Source organism: Lithobates pipiens, unplaced genomic scaffold (assembly GCF_037356315.1).
Source record: "Lithobates pipiens isolate NorthernLeopardFrog02 unplaced genomic scaffold, aLitPip1_a1.2 Scaffold_27, whole genome shotgun sequence".
NCBI lineage: Eukaryota > Metazoa > Chordata > Amphibia > Anura > Ranidae > Lithobates > Lithobates pipiens.
Genome location: NW_027507788.1, coordinates 175,325,242 through 175,348,297, shown reverse-complemented (window position 1 = coordinate 175,348,297; position 23,056 = coordinate 175,325,242). Strand labels below are relative to the sequence as shown.

Here is a 23,056-nt window from a genome sequence, read left to right as displayed (position 1 = left end):
AAATATGCCTGCCCGTGCCATTCTGTCGACGTACATCGTCGTGCGCTGGTCGGGAAGTGGTTAAGGCTGGGTTCACACCTCTGACGGATGCGGCTCACAGCAGGGGTCTGCAGCGTCCCTGTTCTCCGTTCCGAATCAGGGCGGAATTTTTGCCTGAATTCGGTCCTGAAATGGAGCCAAAGATGCATAGCGTTCCTGTGCAAGCCGCTCCGCAGCAGCAATGGAGATATGTGAACCGGCTCTATAGAGAGTCGCTCACAATCTCCTGTCATCCAACGCTGCGTTCCAAGGACCTAGCTGAGAAACCGGAAGGAGGTATTGCTAAGTGGCGAGTGTATTGAGATTGGTCTCGCAGCACTTCCAACACCTCCGACCTCCCAGGAAGGACTAATGCCCTGTACACATGATCAGACTTTCCGACGGAAAATGTGCGATCGGATCGTGTTGACGGAAATTCGGATCGTGTGTGGGCTCCATCTGACTTTTTCCTTCGGAATTTCCAACACACAAAGTTTGAAAGCAGGATCTAAAATTTTCCAACAACAAAATCCAATTGTTTAAATTCCGATTGTGTGTAGACAATTCCGACGGACAAAGTGCCACACATGCTCAGAATAAAATTACGAGACGAAAGCTATTGGCTACTGGGCTGTTTATATTCCCATTAGAGGTCGACCGATATGCGTTTTTCTCTGGCCGATGCCGATATTTAGAAATCATGGCGGCCGATAGCCGATATATGATGCCGATTTTTTTGGGCCGATATATTAGGCCGATTTTATTTTATTTATTTATTTTTTTCCCTTTTTTTTTTTTTTAAATCCCCCTTGATCTAACACACCTTTCCCACTGGGGCGTTTTTCAGGCGCTTTTGGGCTAAAAATAGCGCCTGTAAAGTGCCTGCAAAATGGCTCCCCTGCAGTCTGTGTGAAAGACAGAGTGCTTTCACACTGAGGCGATGCGCTGGCAGGATCTTAAAAAAACGTCCTGCAAGCAGGACGTTTGGAGTGGTGTATACCGCTCCTCCACCACTCCTGCCCATTGATATGAATGGGCACCACTGCCGAAGCGCATGCAACGCAATTTGGCAGCAGTGCTTCATGGGCGCATTTAACCTCTTCCTTGGTCGCTAGCTGGGTTATATGCGCCCCACTAGCAGCCAAATAGCACCGCTAAAACTTGCGTTTTACCATCAACGCCTGCCTGCTCCAGTGTGAAAGCAGTCTTCATAAGTGATACAGAAAATTTCTTACATTTAAACATTTATTAAACAAAACAAACCTCCAATCAGTTTACTTGTATGTATGATTTAGATAAAAAAAAAACAAAAAAAAAAAAAACTATATATTAATTAAAAACAGGTAGTCAAAACTTTTGGACAAAAAAAAAATAAATAAAAAGGGCTAACTTTACTGTTTTTATTTTATTTTTATTTTTTAAATAGTGTATTTTTTCCCCCAAAAAATGCATTTGAAAGACCTCTGTGCAAATGCTGTGTGACATAAAATATTGCAACAACCGCTATTTTATTCCCTAGGATCTCTGCTAAAAAAATATATATATAATTTTTGGGGGGTCTAAGTGATTTTCTGGCAGAAAATACAGGATTTTTACTTGTAAGCAACAACTGTCAGAAAAGATTTAGTCTTTAAATGGTTAAACTGAGAACTTCTACACACTGAGATGACTTCATTCATTGAAGTGTAAACATTGTATCTTTCTGTTCTTTTCTTGGCAGCCTGCCCAGAGAGGAGGAAAGACGTTTCTATGACGACTCAGGCAACTTACACTGACTTCTATTACAGAAGTCATTTCAAAGTCCTGCTGTAGTTCTAAATCGGCTTTTTATCAGCTCAATCGGCTGATGCCGATTATTTAAAAAACTGCAAATATCGGCCGATATATCGGTCGACCTCTAATTCCCATCTTGCGTGTTTTACGCCACCGTGTCCAGAATGATCGGATTTTCCGACAACTTTGTGCGACCATGTCTATGCAAGATAAGTTTGGGACAAAATCAGTCTGATAAAAATCCAACAGATTTTGGCGTCGAAAAGTCAGACCGTGTGTATAGGGCATTATAGATAGATTGGTATATTGACATCAAGCTATCCGATCAACTTTGGAACCAGCACTTGCATTATTTTGAAGATGTTTACATAATAATATTACATTTTAACCAGAGACACACAATAAAAATTAAAAAAACGGAATTGCTCTATGTGGAGTTGATTTCTCCTTATGTGCCTGGATTGCCTGATCCTTTGAGACTTTCCTGTGTGATTAAATCCGTGTATGGTGGCAGGATATCTTGGATGTTTTGAGGCCTGATTATATCATCATTTTGGGGAGTTTAAACCTCAGAGGGGTGTGTGGAGCATTGTGGTGAAAGGTCCACTCGCTGGCAGATTTCCTTACGTCCACTAATTAGACTCATCATGGACTATTTTACTGCTTTTCTGCCATTTCGATATCGAATAAATTTTTTATCACAAATATATATTATATATATATATATATATATATATATATATATATATATATATATATATATACGCAACGAGGATTCACTGGTTAGAATATAATAAGAGCTGAACACATCCAGTACTCTGCTGATGCAATCAATAACTTATACAGCAAAACTACTGGTGCATCTTCTAATTTTTCTGATAGAAGAAGAGACTCCACTCAGCTTGAGTTGTTGGCCCACCAACACACGGTAAACACAAACACTAAAGAGGTGCTTAGATACAGGGAGTCAAAAAAATAAACTGTATTTTAGCGTATTATCTTTTAGTTCTTAAGATGAATTGGACATCTGGAGGTATATGAGAATATTATGGGAACGAGAACAGGAACGCATGCCTACCCCAAAGCTAGATTCTAGAGCTGCACAATTAATCGTCAAGAATCGTTATTGCGATCTTGACAAAAGTATTTCACAATTCTTTCTATGCAAAGAATTCTCTCTGCTCTTCTGAAGCCACAGCCACCAAAAGAAAGGAAGAGAAAAAACAGTCAGTCTGCCAAGAATCACAACATTCTTTATCAGTTGAACTTAAGTGTAAACATTGTAACAATTTGTCAATGGAATAGACTTTGTGTAAGTGAAAAAAGTTTAACCACTTAAACACTAAACCTTTTCCTGACATTTGTTGGTTGCAAGTTCAGGTTTTTTGCTAGAAAATTACTTAGAACCCCCAAACATTATCTATATATATATATATATATATATATATATATATATATATATAATTTTTAGTAGACACCCTATCAAATAAAATGGTGCTTGTTGCAATATATTTTACGTCACACTGTATTTGCACAGTGGTTTTTCAAATGCATTTTTTTTTTTTTTATTACTTTAACCACTTGCCGCCCGCCATATAGCAAAATTACGGTGGCAAAGTGGTTGTAATATCCTGATCGGACGTCATATGATGTGATCAGGATATAAAGCCTCTGCGCGTCCCCGGGGGCGTGCATTGCGGTGATCGTTGTTGCGGGGTGTCTGTCTGACAGCCCGCAAACTACGATCTCGGTAAAGAGTCTCCAATGGAGATTCTTTACCACGTGATCAGCCGTGTCCAATCACGGCTGATCACAGTGTAAATAGGAAGAGTCGTTGATCGGCTTTTCCTCACTCGCGTCTGTCAGACGTGAGTAGAGGAGAGCCGATCGGCTGTTCCTCTGACAGGGGGGGTCTGTGCTGATCGATTATCAGCACAGCCCCCCCCCCCCCCCCCGAGGATGCCCACACTGGACCACCAGGGACACCACCAGACCACCAGGAGATGCCCAGCACCAGGTATGCCCCCTAGACCACCAGGGATGCCAGACAGTGCCCATAATGAATACCAATCAGTGCCCATAATGGATGCCAATCAGTGCCCACAATGGGCATCACTGATTGGCATCCATTACTACAAAACTTTAAATTACAATGCTGCCTATCAGTGCCCATCCATGCTGCCTATCAGTGCCCATCCTAGCTGCCTATCTATGCCCATCCGTGCCGCCTATCCATACCCATCCATGCCGCCTATCCATGCCCATCCGTGCCACCTATCCTTGCCGCCCATCCATGCCAATACGTGCCACCTATCCATGACAATCCATGCCACCTATCAGTGCCACCTATCAGTGTCTGTGTCGCATATCAGTGCCACCTATCAGTGCCACTTCATTGGTGCCCATCAGTGCCGCCTTATCAGTGTCTGTCACTGCAGCCTCGTCAGTGCCCATCAGTGAAGGAGAAAACTTACTTATTTACAAAGTTTTGTAACTGAAACAAAAAAAAAAACATGTTTTTTTTTTTCAAGATTTTCGGTCTTTTTTTATTTGTTTAGCAGAAAATAAAAATCCCAGGAGGCGATCAAATACCACCAAAAGAAAGCTCTATTTGTGGGAACAAAATGATAAAAATTTAGTTTGGGTACAATGTAGCATGGCCGCGCAATTGTCATTCAAAGTGTGACAGCGCTGAAAGCTCAAAATTGGTCTGGGCAGGAAGATGTATAAGTGCCCGGTATTGAAGTGGTTAATGAATAAAAAACAAAAAATAAAAAATAAACAAAACAAAAACACTAACCAGTAAAGATAAGTGAACGATTTTACGTCGCGAGAATCGTGATCTTTTTATTCTATTTAAAAAAATCATGATTCTCATTTTGGCCAGAATCGTGCAGCTCTACTAGATTCAGCAACAAGGCTTCTTTTATTTATTTCTTATTCAAAAGTTATAAAACTATTTCCTGCTGTGATTCAATGGAAGGGTGAGGTGATGTCTGGCTGGGTGTGTGATGACATCATATCTTTCAGTGAGCAGTAAGTTTAGGGAATGACATCAGTTTAAGGCCAAGTCATCATACATTATGCATTTCTAGTCTCTATTGCAGCACAAATACCCTACGAGGTTAAATACAAAAAAAAAAAAAAAAAAAATAATAATAATATATTCAAATGCAAAAAGGGGGGAGAAGGCAGGGGAAAGCAAGTTAATATTTAGGGTGAAGGTCACCTTTAAGGAACTTTTCCTGATATACTGTATATCCACTAGTGCCTTTCAGTTTTTTTAAACTTGCACAAGCATATATTTAAAGCCCATATGATCCATCACTTGCAAACGGCTAACCAATAGGCAGAACCTTGCTGTGCCAGGTCTACAATACACACCTATAGAAGTGTAAATTAGCAGCTGAATGACTTTGCAATCAGTTTCCATCACAAGCCAGGAAATGTAGATTGTAAACACAGTAGAAAGTTCCATAGATATGCGTCTTCTTTAAATAACAAATTAGCAATCTTAAAGAGACCTTGGGGAACACAGCTGAAATGCTTAAAAGAAATCAGAGCGATTTTGTAGACCAGTCTTTCTCAACCTTTTTACCCCCAATGAACCCTTAATCACTTTTAAGTCTCTGCTAAAACCAATTTATTAGGGGTCAGTGGGAAAATGCCCCTAGGTGTAGAAGAGGAAGAATATCCCCTTAAAGTGGTTGTAAACCCTTACAAACCACTTTGACCTACAGGTAAGCCTAGATTAAGGCTTACCTGTAGGTCCAAGAAATATTTCCTAAACCTACGCGGTTTAGGAGGTATTTACTAAAATACAGGCACCGCTGTCTACGGCGCATGCGCCATAGACAGCAGCGCGCAGGCGCGCTATCGCCATTAGCAGCATGCTGCTGCTAACAGCGATATGCCGTTAGTGGCGGCTCCCGTGCACATGCGCAGGAGTGACGTCATCGCTGCTCCGGCGCTGTGAGTGGCAGGAGCAGCGATACCCGGAAGAAGATGGACGCTCCAGACTGCAGGGTTTACTTCCTCTTTAAGGGCAGGGCTGTCTTTAAGGCAGGGCAAAAGGGGCAGCTGCCCTGGGTCCTGTCATTGTTTTGGGGCCCAAAGCAGCTGCCTCATACTTGCCAACTATCCTAGTTTAAATTCCCTTGTCCTTTGAAATTTTAGTCCTGTGCTGTGTCCCAATATCTAAGTGTGCTGGTACTAATGTTGCCCAGCTCTGCCTTAATGTTGTGTACAGATGGCTCACCTGCAGACCTGTGTTTACATGTAAATAACCGGCATTCATATGTAAATAGCGACGGCATTCATAAGTAAATAGCTGCGGCCGACAGTATTGATATGTAGATCATGCCCCCCTGCAGTGAGCAGATGATGTGCTGTAACCTCTAGCAACCAATCAGTGAGCAGTACTACTGTACAGTAATCTCTAGCAACCAATTACCAAGCAGAAATAATTTGCTGTAACCACTAATCAGTGAGCCATAATGTGTGCTGCAACCTCTAGAAACCAGTCAGTATGCAGTAATGATATGTTGTAACCGCTGGCAACCAATTGCTTTTTCTGCCTGATCTGATACAGTAAACTGATTTTATGTCTAGCTGCTATTTATTGTATGTCTCAGAGCAACTGGAGAGTGAAATTGCATGGGGGGGGGGCCCAAGAAAATGTTTGCCCAGGGTCCAATCAATATTAAAGACGGCCCTGCTTAACCACTTTCAGACTGGACCATTTTGCTGGTAAATGACCAGAGGTCTTTTTACACTTTGGCACTGCGCTGCTTTAACTGGTAATTGCGCGGTCATGCAATGTTGTACCCAAACGAAATTTGCGTCCTTTTCTTCCCACAAATAGAGCTTTCTTTTAAAGGTATTTGACTGACTCTGCGATTTTTATTTTTTGCGATATAAACGTAAAAAGACCGCAAATTTTGAAAAAAAATGATATTTTCTACTTTTTGTTATTAGAAAAATCCAATAAACTCAATTTTAGTCATACATTTAGGCCAAAATGTATTCAGCCACATGTCTTTGGTAAAAAAAAAGTCAATAACTGTATATTTATTGGTTTGCGCAAAAGTTGTCACATCTACAAACTAAGGTACGTTTTCTGGAATTTACGCAGCTTTTAGTTTACGACTGCCTATCTCATTTCTTGAGGTGCTAAAATGGCAGGGCAGTACAAAACCCCCCCAAATGACCCCATTTTGGAAAGTAGACCCCCTAAGGAAATTGATAAGTGGCATATTGAGCCCATTGAATACTTTATTTTTTTGCCTCAAGCGATTGATTAATGACAAAAAAAAATATTTTTTTTTTACACAAAGTTGTCACTAAATGATATATTGCTCACACATGCTATGGGCATATGTGAAATGACACCCCAAAATAAATTCTGCTGCTTCTCCTGAGTACGGGGATACCACATATGTGGGACTTTTTGGGAGCCTAGCCGCGTACGGGGCCCCGAAAACCAAGCACCGCCTTCAGGCTTTCTAAGGGCGTAAATTTTTGATTTCACTTCTCACTACCTATTACAGTTTTGAAGGCCATAAAATGCCAAGATGGCACAAAATCCCCACAAATTACCCCATTTTAGAAAGTAGACACCCCAAGCTATTTGCTGAGAGGCATGTTGAGTCCATGGAATATTTTATATTTTGCCACAAGTTGCAGGAAAATTACAAACTTTAATTTTTTTTAATTTTTTTTTCACAAAGTTGTCACTAAATGATATATTGCTCACGCATGCCATGGGCATATGTGAAATGACACCCCAAAATAAATTCTGCTGCTTCTCCTGAGTACGGGAATACCACGTGTGTGGGATTTTTTGGGAGCCTAGCCACGTACGGGGCCCCGAAAGCCAAGAACCGCCTTCAGGTTTTCTAAGGGCGTAAATATTTGACTTCACTCCTCACTACCTATTACAGTTTTGAAGGCCATAAAATGCCAAGATGGCACAAAACCCCCACAAATGACCCCATTTTAGAAAGTAGACACCCCAAGCTATTTGCTGAGAGGCATGTTGAGTCCATGGAATATTTTATATTTTGCCACAAGTTGCGGGAAAATTACAAACTTTTTTTTTTTTTTTTTCACAAAGTTGTCACTAAATGATATATTGCTCACGCATGCCATGGGCATATGTGAAATGACACCCCAAAATAAATTCTGCTGCTTCTCCTGAGTACGGGGATACCACATATGTGGGACTTTTTGGGAGCCTAGCCGCGTACGGGGCCCCGAAAACCAAGCACCGCCTTCAGGCTTTCTAAGGGCGTTACAGTTTTGAAGGCCATAAAATGCCAAGATGGCACAAACCCCCCCAAATGACCCCATTTTGGAAAGTAGACACCCCTAAATTTAGGGGTACACTAGTGAGACTAGGTAATAAATGGCGGGTGCCCTGAAACTATAAAAAAATAACTAACCAACCAGCGTCACCTGTAACAGTTATATGGTGATCACTGGTGAAAGGGTTAACTAGGGGGCAATCAGGGGGCTTTATGCGGTAGTATATGGGGGTCCCTGGCGCTATAAAAAGCTGCGGCGAACCTAAATACCTACCTGCCTAACTAGCGTCACCTGTGACACTAATACAGCGATCAGAAAAACGATCGCTGGGGAGGGACCCGATGACGGCGCCCGTGTGAGCAGATGGGGGCGGTCCCGATGATCAGCTGGAGCAGCGTGAGGGGAAAGGACGCTGAGCTCCATGGATGAAGCCGCCCGGAACGTCCTATCTCACCACTAAACAGACCGACCGTGTACCGTGTACACCCTCTGGGTGTTAAACGGGTAAAAGCGCTGTGGCTTCGATCGATCGGTCTAGAGTCGGTCGACCCCCCCCCCCCTCCGCGTACGGTCTCTGCTGCCCTTGTATGAGACCTACAGTGGGCTAGTGAACTGCCAGGACCTAGGACCAGGTGGAGGGACAATACAACAGCGTCTGAAGAGATCCCTGGTGTGCTGGCAAACACAGCGGAAGCAGACTGACTGATACCCCCTTGATGATCCCCTGGAGGCTGTATGAACAGAGGAACGAGATGGACTGAGGTCTGTGGACACTATATACTTACAAGCAACCACCTCCTCCCCAGGTATTTTTGTTATTGAACTTGTTATGCCGAACACATGCTGAATATGCGGAATACTTGTTAAATTTCATATGAAATGTATTTGAACATTTCCTGTTGATGCTCTGGGTGGCCCTAGATGAAAAGACTCAGTATAAGCAGGAGGAACGGAAACAGAGCAAAACAGTGGAGGCTCAGGAAACTGATCCCACATATCCCGCATATTCTTGAGAGGGCAGACCAGGATGTAAAAGGAATAAGTGGAGCTTAAACATAAATGATTGATAAAATGACATATATCCACAAAAACGATGTATATGACTTGCATATGAAGTATAACGATTGCTCACCGGAATGTCATGTGTGATAATGTGTGGCCCGCTTTTTGGAGTCCTGTAGACCTTTTTTTAGAAGAGATTGCAGTAATAGCTCTCACTTAAAAACATAGAGAAAGTGGGCGCGGATCTGGGAGCCGGGCTCTCACTGCAGCGCAGGTGGCACAACCAAAGAAACACTGAATAAAGAAATCTTTTTTTTCAATCCTGGGGAGGCAAAGGACAAAAGGTGGGAATATGAGGGGAAGAAATCAAAAGGCGAACGAATCAAAGGAGAGTCTTAATACAAGCACGATTCAGAAGTATATGAAGGAAATTAGTGTAAAAAGCCCCGGATTAGAAAAAAAGCAGCAGGGGGTAAGGGAGAAGAAGAGAGAAGTAACTAAGTCAGCAGGGGCCCCGGGAGATAACTCAGGGGAGGAGCTGGACTCAGATCTGGAAGGCAAAATGAGGGGGCAGAGGGATATCGCTCAAATCCCCACAAAAGGTGAAATGCTGGAAATGTTCGCCAAACTAGAGAATACCATTAAAATAGAAATTTCAAACGTCAGGACGGATATGGGCCATTTATTGAGGAGAGTGGAAGAAGCAGAGGAACTAACGGGTAAACAGGCCCATGAAATATTAGAACTGAAAACGCAAGTTGGGAAATTGCAAACGGACCAGCGGGACATTCTATATAAGCTGGAAGAACAGGAAAACCAAAACAGACGTCAAAACCTAAGGATTAGAGCATTGCCGGAACAACAAGGAGAAGATTTGGGGGTTAAGATGGGAAAAATATTTAACCCTATATTAGGAAGAGGGATAGGAGAGGATTTAAAGATTGAGCGGGTTTATAGGGTGAGGAAACCCCCAGGTCTGAGGGAAGAGGTCCCGAGAGACGTAATTATAAAGTTTTGCCTCCTTGAAGATAAAGCCAAGATATGGAGCAGGCTCAGAGGGCTGCCCCCATTACAATACGAGGGAGTATCTTTACAGGTTTTTTCGGACTTATCGGCAGGAACATTGGCTCGGAGGAGACGTCTAAAACCGTTACTAGAACAAATGAAATTGGCGAATATCCGATATAGTTGGGGGTTTCCAGCGGCCCTATTGGTCCAGAGGGATGGAAGAACATTTAGATTAAAATTTCTAGATGAGTTGGAGGTCTTCTGTAATAATCTGGGGATCCCAGTACCAAAGATCTCTAAAGATGCCTAATGGACTTATATAAAGGACATTGGTATTGGGAGTTGGATTTGGGGAAGGTGTATAAGGTTGCTGATCTCCTTCTCTCTAATTTTTATTTTTTTTTTTTTCTGGAGGAGGGGGAGGGGGGAGAGTGGGGAGGGCGGATGGTGGAAAGAGGGTGGCAGATGGATCAGGCGGGGCCCCGGGACATCATACCGTGTCTGAGGAGGGATCCCCCCTCTCCCAGGGGGGGTGGGAGAGGGGGGGACCCTGACACGGGTGGTCGCGATCGGAGTCTCACCCGAGCGGGTAAAAATCTGCAGAATAGAGGGGGTCCTCAGCTGCAGAGTAGAGGTCAGGATTTGGCCAGGGGGGGAGGGGGGGAAGGGGGGGGGGAGGGAGGGGAGGGGGAGGAGGTTCCTTGCAGCACCAACTAAGGTAATATGTATTGAGATGAGGCAGAAAAGAAGACGAAAGCATTACATCTTAATGGAAAACCGTAGATGATAGAAGTAAACTTCCTGTCATATAATGTTAAGGGTCTGAATTCTCTGGTCAAGAGGCATAAAATGTTGAAGGAATTACAGCAGTATAGAGCGGGGGTGGTGTTTCTGCAGGAGACCCATTTGTCTCAGGACACAAATATTAAATTATATTCAGATAGCTATCCAAATTGGTTATATGGGGACTCGCCTATAAAGAGAGCTAAGGGAGTCGCAATAGGGTTTGAGAAATGTATAAAGTTCACATTGTTTGAGAGGATGACAGACCCTGAAGGTCGATACCTGTTTGTAAAGGGAAAATTAGGGGATAAGATTCTCACCCTAGCAAATGTATATTGCCCCAACAAAAACCCTATAAGTTATTTGAAATTAGTTCTGGGGAAGTTAGAAGATTTTAAGGAAGGGGATGTTGTCCTTGCAGGAGATTTCAACTTTTGTATGGATCCATCTAGGGATAGTACGTCCCAGGCTAGGGGGCTAAATACGAAATCATTGAAAATGATTAAACTATGGTTGAAACAACACCAGATGATGGATGTTTGGAGGTTGCAGCATGATAAAATAGAAGATTATACCTTTTTCTCCCCCGTGCATGGGACGTACTCCAGGTTGGATCACATACTGGTGGATCACAGGTTACTGGACCTAGTGACGGAAACCAAGATAGGAATAATTACACTATCAGACCACGCCCCGGTGTCAGTGAAGATGAGGATGCCCGGGACGCAGAGGCAACCGTTCACGTGGCGATTGAACGAGAACCTTCTGCAGGACGAGAAAATTGCGGAGACAGTATTAAAGGAAATCGAATTTTATTTCTCCGTCAATGACACAGCTGAAATTTCTGGTGCCTCTCTTTGGGAGGCACATAAAGTATATATTAGGGGCATCCTCATCTCCATGGGCACAAGAAAAAAAAAGGAAAGACTTGAGAAAATAGAAAACTTAAGAGAAGAGGTATATAAATTAGAACAGGCCCATAAAAAATTAAGGAGGCAACAGCAGGAACAACTCCACTTATTGGTGATTAAGAGAGATGAACTTAAAGATATGATGGAACAGGAATCAAAGAGGACATTGGACAGGAGAACTAGAGAGAGATACTACCTGGGAAATAAAATAAGTAGTCACCTAGCAAGACAGTTGAAGAGGAAGAGAGGGATTAACATTAACTTTATTGATAAAATACAAGAAAAACGATCGCTTATTAGGCTGGGTTCACACTGGAGCGATGCAGGAACGCCACGAATCCGCGGCGGGTTCCCGCATCGCATGCCTCCCGGCGGCAGTTCACACTGCCCTATGCGAACTGCTGGGAGTGTCAGTGAAATGTTAATGACACCCCCAGATCAGTTCGCATATCGCAGTGCGATCTGCAAACTCGGATCGCATGGTGTGAACACCCATGCGATCCGATTCTGCTGTGGACCAAAAAAAGGGTCCTGTGCGAATTTGCGGCGGGTGCGGCGAATGGCTGAACTCGAATCGCAGAGATCGGATGTGATTTGCACTGCAGTGCGGTGCGAATCACATCCGTTCTCATAAACCGCTGCAATGTGAACCCAGCCTTAGTGACACTGGCGACGGGGGGTGATCACGGGGTTAAACCTTTATTGGGGGGGTTAGGGGGGTACATTAGAACTAAAGGGGGCTAACCCTAACTGCCCTAACAGTTATTACAGTCACAAATGACACCAATGCAAAAAATAAAAATAAAAAAATGCATTGGTGTCACTGTGACTGGGGGGGCAGGGGTAATTGGGGGGGTAAAGGGGGGGTGTGAGTGTGCCTGGCATGTTCTACTGTGAAGTGTCGTGTTGGTGCAACTCACCGATCCTCTCTCCTCGGTGTCGGAACGAAAAATACCGACACGGAGGAGAGATTACATCACTTCCTCTCCTGTGTTTACATTACAGGAGAGGAAGTGATGTCACGAAGGATTTCCATTCGTCGGGAGCGATCGCGAGGGGGTGGCCATGAATGAATGGCCGCCCCCTCATCCCGGATCGCTCCCGAACGAATACCGACCGCCGCAGGCACCGGGGGGGGGGGGCCCGATCGGGCCCCCCACCCGCGGGAAGCCAGGGACGTACAGGTACGCCCATATGCCTGCCCGTGCCATTCTGTCGACGTACATCGTCGTGCGGCGGTCGGCAAGTGGTTAAGGGCCTATTGACACTATTTGCAGTTATCGTGGCGTTGGCCCGGTGTTCCATCTGATTAAGCGACCCATCAGATTTCGTAATGAAAGTGACATTCGGCCACAGTCATCTTGGTACACCCACACCTGGTCACACTTAGGCTACCTTCCCACTCGGGTGGGGTGTTAGGGGGAAAGTGCCGCTAGTTTTACTGCCGTTTTAGCCCCCGTACACACGGTCGGAGATTCCGGCAACCAAATCTGTCGGAGTAATTCCGACGGATTAATTCCGGAAGAGGTCCGGAAGTGATGTTGCATACACACGGTCAGACAAAGTTGTCGGAAAATCCGATTGTACATAATGTGATGACGTTATTTCGTTACGACGGGACTACATACAGGCTAGTAGCCAATAGCTTTGGTCTAGGAATTTGATCTGAGCATGCGTGGCACTTTGTCCGTCGGAGTAGGCTACACATGATTGGAGTATGTCCGATCGGAGCATTTTGTCGGAAAATTTTACTGGCAAGTTAAAAAAGTTGGTCCGTCGGAGACCACACACAGTCGGAATATCCGACAAAACGGTCCGTCATTCTACTATGACTGTCCTATGAGGCTGCAGGACACCTGACCCCCTGTCTGGACAGTGCTGATTGGCCCTGTGCTGACTACATGCACCAAGAAAAAAAAAAAAAAAACACCTCTAGAAATACACACCAAACTGACAATGTGCAGAGTGCCCCCAAGGCAGGGCTCGTGTCCTGCAGGAGCGCATAGGAACGGCGTTCCTGTACTTTGCGGTGATCAGAGGGGGTGCTTGTGCAGCCTATTCGCCAGTGATTGGCCGAGCAGTGGGCAAGTGCGGTTAACTACTTGTGTGTGGGGCCAATGCCCTCCCAGCAAGTAACAGAGGAGGAGGAGGGGCGTGTCATCACATCGACACACACTGTGTACCTGCTGAGGGGTAATACAGGGGGGGTGGATACTGGAGCATGTTTGGGGTACAGTAGCAGATGGAGCTCTGCATGGCAATGGTACACCTGTGACCAGTACACCTGGACAGGTGACACCTCCAGAACAGGGGGTATACTGAGATGATTGGTATGTACAGCTGGACAGTTGACACCTCCAGAACGCTGAGGTGGCTGGAATGTGCACCTGTGATCAGAACCCCTAGGGAGGGTGACCTATCTAGAACGGTAGGTGTCTGGTATGTACACCTGGGCAGGTAAGCTATCTAGAAAAATAAAAATGGGCGCATAGTGTGTACAACTGTGACCATACACCTGGGCAGGATAGTGGGTGTAGGTGTCTGGTATGTATACCTATTATCAGGAAACCTGGACATGTAGCTTATCTAGAACAGTGGCTGTAGATGCCTGGTATGTACAACTGTGGTCAGTACTCCTGGGGAGAAGACTTTTCTAGAATAGTGGTTATAGGTACTTTCTGTGTACACCTGGGCAGGTAACCTTTCTAGAACAGTGGGTATACTAAGGTAACGGATATGTACACCTGTGACCATTACACCTGGGCAAGTAACCTATCTAGAACAATGGCTCCTATACCATGGATTTTGGGTGAGTTCCCACACTTTTTCCCAGGACTTGACCCCTGCCCCAAGGCTCTGTACTTACATAGTTACATAGTTAGTCAGGTTGAAAAAAGACACATGTCCATCAAGTTCAACCACAAAAAAAAAAAATATATATATATATATAATATAATAATAATAATAATAATAATATCATACAATCCCATATACCCAATTCTATACCCTCAGTTGATCCAGAGGAAGGCAAAAAACCCCAGCAGAGCATGATCCAATTTGCTAAAGCAGGGGAAAAAATTCCTTCCTGATCCCCGAGAGGTAATCGGATTTTCCCCGGATCAACTTTACCTATAAATGTTAGTACCCAGTTATATTATGTACACTTAGGAAATAATCCAGGCCCTTCTTAAAGCAATCCACTGAACTGGCCAGAACCACCTCTGCAGGGAGTCTATTCCACATTTTCACAGCTCTTACTGTGAAGAAACCTTTCCGTATTTGGAGATGAAATCTCTTTTCCTCTAGACGTAAAGAGTGCCCCCTTGTCCTCTTTGTTGACTGTAAAGTGAATAACTCAACACCAAGTTCACTATATGGACCCCTTATATATTTGTACATGTTGATCATATCCCCCCTTAATCTCCTCCTATCAAGAGAGAATAAATTCAGTTCCTCTAATCTTTCCTCATAGCTGAGTTCCTCCATGCCTCTTATCAGTTTGGTTGCCCTTCTCTGCACTTTCTCCAGTTCCTGATATCCTTTTTGAGAACTGGTGCCAAAAACTGAACGGCATATTCCAGGTGAGGTCTTACTAATGATTTGAACAGGGGCAAAATGATATCTCTCTCTCTGGAGTACATACCTCTCTTAATACAAGAAAGGACTTTGCTCGCTTTGGAAACCGCAGCTTGGCATTGCATGCTATTATTGAGCTTATGATCTACCAAAACCCCCAGATCCTTCTCCATTATGGATTCCCCCAGTTGTACCCCCCTAGCATGTATGATGCATGCATATTCTTAGCCCCCAAGTGCATAACTTTACATTTATCAACATTAAACCTCATCTGCCACATAGTCGCCCAATTAGACAGAACATTGAGGTTGGCTTGTAAATTGGAGACATCCTGTAAGGACGTTATTCCACTGCATAGCTTGGTGTCATCTGCAAACACGGAAATGTTACTTTTGATCCCAGACCGAATATCATTTATAAAGATATTAAAAAGTAAGGGTCCCAGCACTGAACCTTGGGGTACACCACTGATAACCTTAGACCATTCAGAGTAAAAATCATTAACTACTACTCTCTGAATTCTGTCTTTTAGACAGTTTTCTATCCATTTACAAATTGATATTTCCAAACCTGTAGACTTTACCTTACACATGAGCCGTGTGTGGGGAACTGTATCGAACACTTTCGCAAAATCCAAGTATATCACGTCCACCGCCACCCCTCTGTCCAAGGTTTTACTTACTACCTCATAAAAAGAAATCAGGTTTGTCTGACAACTTCTGTCTTTCATGAATCCATGCTGTCTGTTGCTTAAAATATTTTTTTCCTGCAAGAACTCGTCTATGTGTTCTTTTATTATTCCCTCCAGTATCTTCCCAACTATAGAAGTTAAACTAACAGTTCTATAGTTACTTGGTAAAGACTTTGTTCCCTTTTTAAATATAGGCACCACATTGGCTGTGCGCCAATCCAGTGGTACTATTCCTGTCATTAATGAGTCCCTAAAAATTAGATACAATGGCTTTGAAATTACAGAGCTCAATTCTTTTAGGATCCGTGGTTGGATGCCATCAGGTCCAGGTGCTTTATCCACCTTTATTCTGTCCAAATATTTCTGGACCATATCACTTTTGAGCCATTGTGGATTTGGGGCTGCGTCACTACCACCCCCATTATAGACATGAGCTCCCCCATGCTCCTTTGTATACACAGAGCTGAAGAAAGTATTTAATAAGTTAGCCTTCTCTTTGTCCCCAGTCACCAACTCTAGATTATTTTGTAAAGGGCCTACATGCTCAGACTTAACCTTTTTACTATTAATATATTTGAAGAATTTTTTTTTTTTTTTTTCAAATATAAATTTTATTAATTTTCAAACAATGCCCAACATGGGCATGGACATGTAATACAACATAGAAGTGGGATACAAAAAGGGAAGGGAGGAAAAGGGAAACATATATCAAACATATTGCCGAGTTCACGGGAGAGATAGGACCATAGAAAACATTGTGCATGGCCCACCCATAACACCTCCATGTCAGAAGCGTATTCGGGAGCCTAGATCCCTTCAGTTCCCCCTATCTCCGGCTCACGTCAGAACCTCGATATCCCGGTAAAAACCCAGTACCAAGGGCAGAGACTATTAAGGGTAGGGGAAGGGACACTGACAGGGGAGACTGAGGGGGAAGGAGAGGGGGGTGAGGTGAGGGGGGGGAGGAGGGGGGATTTCTGGTTGATTCAGGACTGCCCTACCCCATATGCCGTATATATCGCCGGTCAAATTACAAGGTCCTCAGAGATACCCCTTCGGGCGAGAAGATAAATTGGTGCCAGAGTGCCCATGTTTTCCTAAATCTTTCCTGCTGTTGCCTCCCCGTAAGCACCAGGTCCTCCAGTCTACTAATTTCCTCCACCCTACGAACCCAGGACGCCACCGATGGAGGGGCCTGGCTTTTCCAGTGGAGCGGTATACATGCTCTTGCGGCATTTACCAGATGACATAGAATGGATTTTTTGTACTTTTTAGTGGACATGGTGTTTACGTGCAGGAGGAAGAAGGCCGGGTCATTGGGGACATTATACTCCGTAAATTTTTGAATAACGGTCCTAACAGTGGACCAAAAGTAAGACAACTTCGAACATGACCAAAACACATGCAACAAAGTGCCCTGTTCCAGTCCGCATCTCCAACAAAGCGCAGATGTGGTCGGGTAGAAAGAATGCAAAGCCTGAGGAGTTAAGTACCATCTCGTCAGAATTTTATAGTTTGTTTCCTGTATGGTCGTACAGATGGTAGATTTCAGGGCCAATGTTACAATGTTTTGAGTCTGGCTCGGAGTAAACGTACAGTTCAAGTCCCTCTCCCATTTTGTCAGGAAGGTCAAATGAGCATCATCCCCTGGTGTGATAAGGAGATTGTACATTGTGGACAGCGTTCTTGGAAGCACCCCGTTACTAGAGCAACATTCCTCAAAGGCAGTCAACGGTCTGTCAAAACAGAGGGGGGATGGGAGGGCTCGAAAAAAGTGTCTAAGTTGGACAGCAGTCCAAAAGGCTAGTTTATAGGGTCCCGATGAATTACAGAGCGCCTCTATAGACGGCCAGTCCCCACCTGTCCGGAAACATCGTGTTTGTGTGCACCTGCTACTGGACATGACCTGCAGAAGATGAGGGTCCATACCAGGGGAGAATTGTGGGTTCCCCATAATAGGAAATAGCGGGGAGTTAGGCGTGGATAGCGACCCCTTTGAGCAAATCTGTGACCCCACCCGTAGCGTCGTCCCTATCAGGGGGTGCCTCTTCATGTGGGCCGGGAGGTGTCTATAACACCAGGCAGCCCCTGACAACGGCACCCGGACCTGGGCCTGCTTCAACTGGATCCACAGCTTCAGATCCCGGTGTCGGCACCAGTCTACAATTCTACCGAGGTGTACCGCCTGATAGTATTTCTTTACATCCGGAACGGCAAGGCCGCCGAAGAGTTTGGGCATGGAGAGCAAATTCCGGGCTAATCTCGGCTTCCTATATGCCCAAATAAAGCCAGTAAACAAACCGTGAACCTGTCGAAAATATGACGTGGGTACCGAAATAGGGAGTGCTTGCAGCAGATATAAAAATTTGGGCAGGATGCACATCTTAAGCAGGTTACACCTGCCAAACCATGAATGAAGGCCTTTATTCCAGGATTCCAGAAGAGTCCTGGTTCTGGCCAGCAGAGGAGGGAAATTGAGTTTAAAGACATGATTTAGATTTGCCGGGATAAAAGTCCCCAGGTACGACAACGCCGTGGGCGTCCATTTGAAATTAAAGCTGGACCGAAGCCCCTGCATGGTCGCTTGCGACAGTGCCACTCCCATGGCTTCCGATTTAGTGTAGTTAATCTTTAGATTAGAGACTTGCCCGTATTCCTCGAATTCCCGGAGGAGATTCGGGAGGGATATCACTGGATTGGAGAGGGAGAACAGCAAGTCATCCGCATACGCAGAGACCTTGAAGTGAGCATCACCCGCAACTATGCCTTGGATATCGGGGTTATTCCTAACTCTACATAGAAAGGGCTCTAAGGAAAGGGCAAAAAGAAGGGGTGACAACGGGCAGCCCTGCCTGGTTCCATTTTTAATCAGCAGGGGCGCCGACAGTATCCCATTCACTTTAATTTGTGCCGTCGGGGTAGCGTATAATTGGGCTATCCACCTAAGCATTTTCTCACCTAAGCCTATGTGGTGGAGGACAGTGAACATATACTCCCAATTAACCCTGTCAAAGGCTTTTTCAGCGTCTGTATTTAGGAAAATGGAAGGAGTGGGGCCCTGGTTCACAACGTGGATCAGATTCAATACCTTGGTTGTGCTGTCTCTGGCTTCCCTCGTGGGGATGAAGCCCACCTGATCCTGATGGATTAGGGACTGTATATGTCTGGCCAATCGGGTCGCTAATATCTTGGTGAATAATTTAAGATCCGTATTTAACAATGAGATTGGTCTGTAGCTACTACAGGCCAAGGGGTCTTTGCCTTCTTTGGGGATGACCGTGATATGGACCCGAGTGGTATCAGGGACGAAGGTGGCCGTGTTCCCTACGTCATTAAAAAAGGTCACCATATGAGGGCTAAGGATGGGGAGTAACGTCTATAATACGGGAGGGTGAAGCCATCCGGTCCAGGCGCCCTCCCAGGTTTAGCCGCGTTAAGCGCCGACTCCAACTCCTCAGGAGTTATCGGGGCCTCCAATTCAGCTACACTGTCAGGTGATAATGTAGGGATCTGACTAGAACTCACATACGCCTCCATCAGAGTTTGCCCTCCCGGAGGGGGTGGTAGATTGTAGAGGGTATTGTAAAAGTTTTTGAATGCAGCCGCTATCTGATGCGGGAGGCCGACATCCACGTTCGCTTCCGACCTAATTCGAGGGACATATGTCTGTGTCTTAATGTCTCGGACCGCCCGCGCCAGAATACGCCCGCACTTATTACCCGATTCATAGGCCACGAGTCTGCATTTTTGTAACGCCGCCTTGGCTTTGTAGCCAAGGAGGTCATTGACCTGGTATCGAAGAGAGGAAAGTTCAGCCTCCACGGATGGATCCAGGGAGGCCTTGTGTTTCGACTCCAAAACCTGGAGTTTGGCTAGAAGCGAGTCCAATTGTTTCCCAGTCTCTTTTTTGATGCGCGAGCTGTGTTTAATCAGGACACCCCGAATAACCGTTTTGTGTGCTTCCCACACCGCCCCCGGGGAGGAGTCAGCTGCTGTGTTCGCCTGAAAGTAAAGAGTCATCTCCCTAGTCACCTCTTCCAGTATCTCAGGTCGCTGTAGCAAGCTGTCATTGAGACACCAAAAACGTGTCCGCCGGGAAGGAGTGGCAGATAGCTTGTAAGTCAGCATAATGGGGGCATGATCCGACCATGTCTTTTGACCTATAGAGGAGTCCCGGACCGCATGTAATTGGCTATGGGGTATAAGAAAGTAATCAATTCTTGTGTAAATTTTGTGTGGAGGAGAGTAGAAGGTATAGTCTCTGTCACCCGGGTGCTGTAAGCGCCAGATATCAACTAGTTGTGAGTCATGGAGACACGCGACGATAAGCTTACGGGCACTAATAGGTAAGGAGGACGAGCCCGCCGAAGTATCCACGTGGGGGGCCAGAGGAACATTCCAATCTCCGCCCAGAATCAGTTGGCCCTCCTGAAAGGCAGTTAACTTGGTCAAAAGACGCCGCACAAACGCGTCCTGGCCTTCGTTAGGGGCGTAGACATTCGCTAGTGTCAACCGTACACCTCCCACCAGTCCTTTGAGAAAGACATAACGTCCTTCCGGGTCTATCTTGGAATCCGTGAGAGTCCATATTTGAAGAATTTTTTGGGGTTTGTCCTACTATCTTTTGCAATCTGTCTTTCATTTTGAATTTTTGCATCCTTGATTTCCTTTTTACATATTCTGTTATATTCTTTGTAACATTTAAATGACACTAGCGTTCCTTCATTTTTATATTTTTTAAAAGCTCTTTTTTATAGTTTATAGCTTTTTTAACTTTGGCCGTGAGCCACATCGGTTTTATTTTTAGCCTTTTAAACTTATTGCCCATGGGAATATACTTTGCCGTGAGATCACAAACAGTCTTTTTGAAGAATTCCCATTTCTGTTCTGTACCCATTAATGCCAGTATTCCCTCCCAGTCTAAGTCCTGGAGAGCAGCCCTCATCCTTGTAAAATTTGCTCTCTTGAAATTAGGTGTTTTTATCTTTCCCGTATGTGATTTTTGCTTACAGCTAACATCAAATGAAATCATGTTATGGTCACTGCTACCCAGGTGTTCCTTTATCTGAACATTAGTAATAAGTTCTGCATGGTTTGAGATTATCAGGTCCAACAGAGCATCATTCCTAGTTGGAGCCTCAATAAACTGGACCATAAAATTGTCCTGTAATAGGTTTATAAATTTTTGCCCTTTAAAGTGGTTGTAAACCCTTACAAACCACTTTGACCTACAGGTAAGCCTAGATTAAGGCTTACCTGTAGGTCCAAGAAATATCTCCTAAACCTATACGGTTTAGGAGATATTTGCCCGAAGACAGGCACCGCTGTCTACGGCGCCGTAGACAGCGGCGCGCAGGCGCACTGAGCGCGGCATTTCCAACAATGGAGCTGCCGCGCGTGTCGGCTCCCGTGCGCATGCGCGGGAGTGACATCATCGCGGCTCCGCCGAATGACAGCGGCGGAGCTGCGAGACCCCCCTGAAAAGATGGATGCGCCGGACTACAGGGGACAGCGGTGACATCGCTGGCTCCTGTGTCAGATAAGTGACACATAATGGGCTACTATGCGATGCATAGTAGTCCATTATACTTTGCAGGGAATGAAAGAGGAAGTAAACCCATCAGGGTTTACTTCCTCTTTAACTGTCCCAGCAGTGCCATTACTCCAGTCAATTTCTGGGTAGTTAAAATCTCCCATTACTGTACTAGCAGGAGATAGATTGGGAACAGTGGACGAAGGGGAGGATCAAACTTTTTTAGACAATGCAGAGGATTAACCCCTTAGGTGCAACAGTGAGTATAACACGCATGCTTTACTGCATACACAGACTGATTTTACTGTTGTGGGTTTAGCAACACTTTAAGTATGTGTCTCTTAAATGTCAGCAGTTACAGTACTTGTAAATGGTTTTCCACTTTCAGGTAATCCATGAGATGTTAATAATAGTCAGGCAGTTTGATGGCACTAAACATTTCACCAGTGGTGTCCATGAGGGATACAAGAGGTTGGCTAGTGATTTAGTTTGGCAACAACTGCACAATACTAAACTATAAAAGTATAGAATAAGTAGTTTTCCCATTTTAAATACAATAGGTTAAAAGCCCAGTCAGTTTATTTATTTTTTGCTGTTGTAGAGAGGTTTCCTTGCTTTTCCTGTCCCAGAGATTCAACAGGAAGTGAAAGTAGATCTCTACAAAATAAGAAGAATGCCCATAGACAGCTCTCTGAAGCATTATTAGAATTATACAGGATTTACATAAAGTCAGTTTACGCAGCACTTTACAATATAAAAGGGAGACATTACAGTTACAATACAACACAAGAAGTTTAAGAGGGCCCTGCTCAAAAGAGCTTACATTCTAATAGGGTGGAGCAAGTTCTACAAAAGGTTGTAACTGTGGGGAATTAGCTGATGGAAGGGATAAAAGATTAGTTGAATGCGCGATAGGCTTCCCTGAAGAGATGAATTTTCAGGGATCTCCTGAAGGCAGCCACAGTAGGAGATAGCTGGACAGAAGCATTGAACCCAGACCCAACCAGGCAATCAATATTTTCAGTAATGACATCATTCTTGAAAAATAAGTGAAATTTTAAAATCCAAGTCAACTATTCATGGTAAACAGTCTCCTATAAAGAGGCTAAAGCTTCATTTTTAGATTTCTGCTATTAAGTTTTAGGCATCACAACATACATCATAAATTCCGCAACACATTACCAGCTGGCCCAACCAAAATAATAAGCTTCTTGACATTTTTTAGGTGGAGAATTTTTGTTCTTCAGTGGCAAGGGGCAGGTACTATAATGTATAAAAGACATAGCATCCTCTTCTCTCACTAGAACAGAAAACAAAAGGAAACCCAAAAAAGGGACATGGTCAGCGATATGCGCTGGTGTCCAAAACCGGACTTACGCTTTAATAAATTAGCAAAAGGCTTTAACATAACAATGCTGTCAAGAAAACTGCATGTATACAAAAGGAAGTTCAATT

The 23,056-nt window shown here is 44.4% G+C and overlaps 1 protein-coding gene across 3 annotated transcripts in view; it reads right to left on the bottom strand.

The window, feature by feature from the left end:
• The window catches only part of CCDC30 (coiled-coil domain containing 30), a 107,905-nt gene that overhangs the window by 82,721 nt on the left and 2,128 nt on the right, over nucleotides 1–23,056 (bottom strand). The window lies entirely within an intron of this gene.